Source organism: Crinia signifera, chromosome 1 (assembly GCF_055691185.1).
Source record: "Crinia signifera chromosome 1, ASM5569118v1, whole genome shotgun sequence".
NCBI classification, from domain to species: domain Eukaryota; kingdom Metazoa; phylum Chordata; class Amphibia; order Anura; family Myobatrachidae; genus Crinia; species Crinia signifera.
Genome location: NC_139217.1, coordinates 200,337,897 through 200,346,092, shown reverse-complemented (window position 1 = coordinate 200,346,092; position 8,196 = coordinate 200,337,897).

The window sequence follows — 8,196 nt, the reverse complement described above, 5'->3', positions numbered from 1 at the left end:
AAATGAGCACAATCACACATTGAGTCACTATCCTACATTGTAAATAATTAACAGTTTTTTTCTAATACTACTTTGAAGCATTGGAAATATGATAAATATTGATAGAAAACTGTAGATATATGAAAATACATAAGACTGTATACACTAGAAGAGATTTAAAAGATATTGCTCCGAAGCGGCCTTCTGAGTGATATCTTTTAAAAACTTCTAGTGTGCATGCTCAATAATAATAATAATTAATAATGTGCGCTGCTTCAGGCCCTCTAGTGTGTATGGGGCTTAAGTTTTTACATTATAGAAGTGGTTCCCAAACGTTTTTTGAATCTCAGCACACTAGAATATCAGATTTTTTTCATGCCACCCATAGACCAAAAGTTTCTTATTGAGAAATTTAGAAACAAATCTGTTAAAATACAGTCTGGGGCAGATTTATTAAGCGTGGAGAAGAGATAAACCGGAGATAAAGCGGAGAAAAGTTAAAAGGAGATAATGCACCAGCCAATCCACTCCCAACTGTCTTTTTCAAACACAGCTGATTGGCTGTGCTTTATCTCCTTTTACCTTTTCTCCACTTTATCTCCAGTTTATCTCTTCTCCAAGCTTAATAAATCTGCCCCATAGTTGTCTTATTCACAATACGGAGTGAATATGATGCACAAGCAGCTTCTGCTAATTAAAATGATATGCAATTTTCAGGAAAACAGGGTAACACAGCATTTTGTATGCAGATACAGCTGCAATCGCACACAGAATGAAGACAAGCAGCATATCATTTTAATCAGCAGAAGCTGCTTGTGCATTACATTCGCCCCATTTTGTCAATAAGATGCATTTTAATGATAAAAGTCACAAAAAAAACCAAGTCGCTTGTGAGTTGTACCATAGCATGGCCTGGTGGCATTAGCAGAGCTGTTTAACGTGAAAGGAGGATAGATGTACATGACACATCTGTATCAGTTACTTTGATAACTGCCCAGAATACTTTTTAACACAATTTTTGTCATTGTTACCTAATATGAGAAGGATGAAACTTAATAGCTTCTTAACATGAACCTCTATGGAAAATCCTTGTTTCTTGAAACACAGTACAAAGAAAAATCAATAAAAAAATGTGATCTTGCAAACTAACTTACATTCATTTGATATACAGGTATGTGTTTTGTTGAAAATAGCTGCTATGCAAAATACTAAATCAAAATAAAGTGCTAATCAGTTGTGCATGTGCCTTGATCTCAACAAAGTTTTTTTTTTTTTACATAAATAACAGACTAGGAACTCACTACAAAATCACTAAATGGACAAAATAAATAACCTAGATACTGTATCAATGGACCATGTTCTAGATAAATTTTCTAGAGCAGCTAAGAAATACTTCTGGTCATATATTGCCTTCTCTTTTGAGCTATTGTTTGTTTGCATTCATATGGTTTTCTGTTTGCTCTCTATGCCTAACTGTGTATTTAATAAATAATAAACTTTATATGCATTATTAGTCAAAATATAAATTAATATTTAAACATGTTTTCAAGCTATCACTTGCCAATATTATATTAGGTGTATTAATGTAAAATATTTTTGTAGAACATATTCAAATATTTGAATAAACTTTTTTTAATTAAAATTCCTGTGTTTATTTTTATGATAAAAAAGGAAGTGTGGCGTTATGAATTCAATATATACAGTAGCCAGTGAAATAAGAGCTGCATGTGACTACAAGCTAGCCAGCTTGTAAAGGGTTATCACAAAAAAATAAAAGGTAGTCACAGTGGTAAAATACGATGGTCCACTTGTTCAAAATATGATGCAAGACTCATAATATATCATAATTTTTCTGTATATAAACAGGGGCGTAACTAGATATTCGTAGGCCCCATAGCAAAAGTTTGTAAGGGCCCTCTATTTAGCAACTGATGGTGATAAATGCATGCAAAACATATTACTTAGATGGTAACTATGGGCCCCCTTCTGCTCTGGGCCCCATAGCAGCTGCACCCCTTGCACCTATGGTAGTTACGCCCTTGTATATAAATATAAAGACATGAATAACATATCTGCATGCATTGGACTCCTTTCCCCCCTCTGGGAAATGGCCATCAGTAGGAGACTCAGCAAGCACCACCATAACAATATTTATTGAGCTATTGTTCATATGCCTACCTAATGAAGATGGGTTGGGATCATTTGGTCTACAGCATGATGGTCAACAGTCATTAGGTCGACACCATTAGGTCAAAGTGGGAAACGGTCGACATGGGTCTAGGTAGACATGAGAAAAGGTCGACATGGTTCTAGGTCGAAAGGTCATATTTCTAATTCATACTGTACACTATTATGAAATAACATGCTGCTACATAGTGCCATCTAGTGTTGGAAACAATAATGTACTTATAATACAAATCTTAAATAGTTAAGGGGGAAGTTTACTAGGTTTCTATCGCCTAGTTATCTACCCTCCTGCTTTCTGCACAGTGGCGTAACTATAAATTTTGGTCCCCCCTGCCAGAGTTTGTGCCCCCCCCCCCCCATGGGATCCTCTCCACAGGATAGAGGAAGAGAGACCAGCAGACACTGCTGCTTCCCTTGGCTCCAACACATCCCAGGCCATCCTAGCTCACCCATCCGCCCGCCCATCCTGTACACAGTAGCCAATAACCAGCTCTGTGTGCAGTCAATTGAATTAGTGGGGGGATTTGTCGTCTCTGTCATGGCCGCAACCACGCTATAGCCAGTGGCGTAACAATTAGGCCGCAGCCCCCGCGGTGGCGGGGAGGCGCCGGGGGGCTGCGGGCGCTGGTGGATCTCCGCCAGCTCCCCACTGCATGTGGGTGCAGCGGGAGCTGGCAGGGGGGTCTGTGCGGCGCGGAGGTACCTGTTTAAGGGAGAGCCTGGAGGTCCCTGCGCCTGCGGCGCTGAGTATGATGCTGCCGGGGTCCCTGCAGTGAAGTGGAAATAACGCGCTATCTCCGCTGGAGATAGCGCGTTATTTCCACTTCACTGCAGGGACCCCGGCAGCATCATACTCAGCGCCGCAGGCGCAGGGACCCCGGCAGCATCATACTAGGCGGCGCAGGGACCTCCAGGCTCTCCTTTAAAACAGGTACCTCCGCGCCGCACGGACCCCCCTGCCAGCTCCCGGGGGGGTCCTTTAACGGGGGGGGGGGGGCAGCTGCAAAATTGTCCCGGGGGGGGGGGGGGCGGTGAAATTGTCCCGGCGGGGGGGCGCAAAAGTTTTAGTTACGCCACTGGCTATAGCTGACTCGCCTCCGGTGCTCAGCCAGTGGGCAGCGGCAGACAGCAGCATGTCAGTGTGTTGAGCGGGTGCTGGCACCCACACAAACCCCGCTGTCGGTTGCTCCCCCAAGCTTACGGGCGCCACTGACCTGCTCCCAAGTATCATCCTCCGGTGGCCGGCACCCACAGGCAAATGCCTAAAGCTGCCTAGTGGTGCTGTCCCTGGCTGTAAGTGACAGAGAGATCCCAGCTTTTCCTCCTCCCTGACTGGTAAATATAGTATACACGATTACAGGGGCGTAACTAGAACTTTAAGGGCCCCATAGCAGAATCTTGAAAGGGCCACCCCCACATACCATTGTCGCTACAATTAAGGGTGCAGAAGAAAGAGTGGCAAAGAGGGTTTCACAGAAAGAAAAAGAGAGGAGTGCTAAAAAGAGAGACAGAAGGGTGGTCAAGGAGAACGCTTCATAGAAAAAGAAGGAATGAGGTAAAAGAGAGAGGTGTCGGAGAGGGGGGGAAGATAGAATGTCAGGGAGGAGCTCAATGTGTGGGCACTTTAAGGGGTGGCTGAGGGAGGAGAGAAAGAGGGTTAGAGAGGGAGAGAGAAAGGGGGGCTGAGGAGAGAGAGAGGCGAGGGAGAATGGGGAGAGAAAGGGAAGATGGGTTGAGAGCGAGAGATCCGAGGGAGGTTGGGGGAGAGAAAGGGGGGCTGGGGTAAGAGAGATCCGAGGGAGGATGGTAAAAGAAAGGGGGGCTGCAGAGATAGGGAGAGTTTGGGGGGCAGGGAGAGGGGGTGGTAACATGAATCAAGTACAGTACCACCTAATCCCCCCTACTCCCTGTGTACCTCTCTAAGTACCCCCTCCAGTTCAAAGCCGTGCAGTGTACCTGGTCTCATTAGGGCCATCAGACCTGGTGCTCATGGTGCCATAAGCGCTGTATCTCAGGCTAACAGCTCCTGCTGTTGTGAACAGCTTTGCCGGGTTACCTGGCAGCCCCAATTCTACCCTTGCCGGGCACCAGGACTCACAATGTCACGTGGGTAGGAGAGGGGAAGAAGAAGGTCAAAAGACCACAGCAGCCGCTGACGGAGTGCACAGGACGGGCAGCAGAGCACTACCTGGTGGCACTATCTAAAAAAAATTACTTCGAAAGAGGGTGCAGGGGATTGCCTGCTGGTCCATGGGGCCCCTCAAGCACCCGGGCCCCATAGCAGTTGCACCCCCTGCACCCTCCATAGTTACGCCACTGCACCATTGGTTTAAATTGAATATACATAATCTATACATCCACACATGACCTATTTCAGGAGGGACAAAATGCTCTCTATCTGGACTTCTTTCTTAAGATATGATTGCAATCACCTGTGTAAAACACCTTTCTTATCAATTAAATAGTTCAATACAGGTAATGCCTCACAAGCTGGGCTGCGGCAGGCAGTCTGAGTAAGGTTAGACTTACTGGGTCTAAAAACTGATTCAGGTTCATCCACAAAGCACATGGGGCATATGTAACATACATGTGCAGCAATAGTTAGATTTGGGTGAGTTATTATGTTTCTGTGCAGGGTAAATACTGGCTGATATCTATATTGCAGTGTATAAATAAAGCAGTTTGAAGTACACAACCTACCAGTGGCGTTTTTTACCTATGGGCTGCAGGGCTGCAGCCTCCCCCGGGTAAAATCCGCCGCTGCAGACTGCACTGGCTTCACTGTGACTGGCAGTGACCTGCCAGTCACCAAGGCAGTCCTATTGCCAGGTGTTCCTCCATCCTGGATGCCTCTCTATGGGCTGCTGAGCGGCAGCTCATAAAATCCAGTGTCTGCGCATGTAAAGGCCAGCACATGCGCAGTACAGAGGTTGGTACTGTGCATGTGCTGGTGCCTGTCATCAGGGCCGGACTGGGACCAGAAATTGCCGGCACAGAAAAAAAGGGGATGTGGCCTTGAAAAAAGGAGGAATTACACCCTATGGAACACACCGTAACACCCATTACACATTATGGAACACACCATTATGCCCATTACACATTGCCGCACACCGTATTTCCTAATAAATATTATGACACACACCGTAATGACCACTACACAGTATCAGGGCCGGTCATCCACCACCTCTGTCACCAGGGGCCTAACTATATTCTTGTGGGTCCCATAGCAAAATTGTGAAAGCCCCCCCCCCATATACACTTCGTGATCGTGACAGGGAGCAATGGTTTCAGTTTCTAGGGATCACAACAGTGGAGAGCAGTGGAGTGTTACCCTCCTCTTTTCCCCATGACAGATTACGCAGACACCCCCCAACACACAGTGCCAGCTTGCACAGACCCCAAACCCCTGACCCAGTGACAGCTTAGCCTTTATCTCCCAATCAATCTGCATACCCTGGACCCAGTTATAAAGCTCAGGGGAGCCGAGAGAGGGGGGAGCGGGTACTAATTACCCGGGCCCACGCTTGCTGAAGGGGCCCCGCAGGGGCCCTGGTCTGACCCCTCCCTTCCCCCTCCATCCCTCCCGGGTAGCAACAGTAGCACACACTTCTTCAGCATGTGCTGTGCTGACAGCAGGCTCAGCATGAGTGTCTCATTGACAGCGTCAGAGGTCATGCTGAGCCTGCAGTCAGCACAGCACATGCTGTAGATGTGTGCTACTTCTGAGATTACAGTTTTTAGAGTTTTCTTTCACCCGCCTCTAAACATTTTGGGGGCGTGGCCTGAGTGTGGGAGGTTCCTACAACACACACACTTAGGCCACACCCCAAAATTTTACCGGGGCCCGGCATTCCTCTCGGCTGCCCTGATAAAGCTCACAAGAACCGGTGACAGCTTGTACAGACAGCTACTTCACACATCTCCCAGATCCTGTGACTGCTTGCACTGACTTCCACAACCCCCCCCCCCCCTCATCTCCCACTGCATGCCCCCGATGACAGCATGGACATACACCCCACCACCACTGACCTGGTGACGGCTTGCCCCAGTGCAGGCCTTCATGTAGTGGGCTCCACAAGTTGGGACAAGTGTCTGCAGCTTGCCTCGGCCCCCTCCTCAGTGCCAGAAGTTGGGGCTGGTTCCTGCAGCTTGCAGTGGATCTTAGTCCTTGTGAGTGGCCCAGTAAGAGGCTGCAGGTCCCATGATCACTCTTCTGCTCTCTTAATCATTCTACTGCTCTCCGCGGCTCCGGGAAGCTGAAGCCGCACACACTGGCTGGGTCCAGTCTCAGCAAAGGACAGCAGCACTTACTCACCAGCGCCTCCGCCGACAATATGCTAATGACGCGCCAATATGCTAATGATGCACCAATATGCTAATTACGTGGGGGGGGCGCACAATGAAGCCCAGGAGGCATCAGCGGCGCTACTGCACTGCAGTCATTACAAAATCGGCCCACAAGGCCACCAGCCCTTCTGGCATTTGCCAGAAGTGCCAGATGGCCAGTCCGGCCCTGCCTGTCATCATCCATGTGCCCGGACTACGCTGAAGGTAAACACAATACTGCGAGCATGTTTCTTATTTATTGAACTATAAAAAAGACAGGTAATTCCAGCGGTGGGTTCATTCACAAAACCAATAACATTTTTTTTTTAAGTTCAAATATCATGACAAACCGGTAACTTCCAGGGGTGGGTGTAGTCATTCATTATTCCAGCATATTGTGCCAAACGCCTACCTTGTATTTATTTTGCTAATAAAGGAGTGTGCCACTGACTGTAAAATTTGCTCTGAATGGAATTTAAAGAGATACTTACACCACAGCGTTTCCAGCCAAAAGATTGAACCGTCCAAAATTTGGTTTGATATGATGTTCAGAAGGTATAATGCCAATACTGTAGTTCCTAAAGTCTCTTGCACTTCTGTTTGTTAATGGAGCTTCTGATTTGCCAACAACAGCACTGGATTTACCTGTAACATTGGCCCTTATTCAGATCTGATTGCAGTACAAACTTTTTCTCAAAATGTGCAAAACCATGTGCACTGCAGGTGGGGCAGATGTAACATGTGCAGAGAGAGTTACATTTGGGTGGGGTGTGATGAAACTGAAATCTAAATTGCAGTGTAAAAATAATGCAGCCAGTATTTACTCTGCACAGAAACATAATAACTCACCTGAATGTAACTCTCTCTGCACAAGTTACATTTGCCTCACCTGCAGTGCACATGGTTTTGCACATTTTGAGAACAAAAAATGGGCTCCCCGCCACCTCCATCGCTGGTCCCCACCGCCATCCCGAACCCCCCCTAACCCAGCCCGTCTCTCTGAAGCGCAGGCAGGGTCTCGCCACCCAGCCGCCGAGTGACTGGGACGCGCGTGCATGTGAGACGCACGTGCGTCCCAGTCAGGGCCGGCAACAGAAATCTTGGGGCCCTGTACACTGATATTTCTGGGGCCCCCAGTGTAAAAATAAACATGCAATACCAATAAAAATACACAAATAAATCAAAGATATTGTAATGTTAAGCACCATACTCACCAATATATTGCTCAGTTTCCCGATTTCATCAGCCAACAGAGATGGTTGCTGATAAAAATTAGACTCTCTGCCGGTGGAAGCCGCTGGTCGCAGGAGCATGCTCGTGGGACCAGTGACCACTGCCAGTGCTGGTCATTGGAGTGCACTCCTGCCCTGTACACACAGGGATATGGTTGCACAGTGACCATATCCCCGGCGATTATGGCTGAAATTGCCCCGTGTGGATGGGCCTTTACAGCTATTTTTTTAATTTTTTTTGCAGTAGGCGGGTTTTGTATAGTGGTGGTACAGAGAGTGCACGCTAACTTTCCCTTACTATTATGGCGCCTCCGGAAAATACAGCTTTTTGGGATTCACAGAAGTTCCTATAAAAGTAATTCTTGTTGATCGCCCAGCAGTAGAAGCTGCAGATAACAGCAAATCCGGAGGCGCCATAATAGTAAGGGAAAGCTAGCATGCACTCTGAGTCTCTGTACCACCGCATCAAATA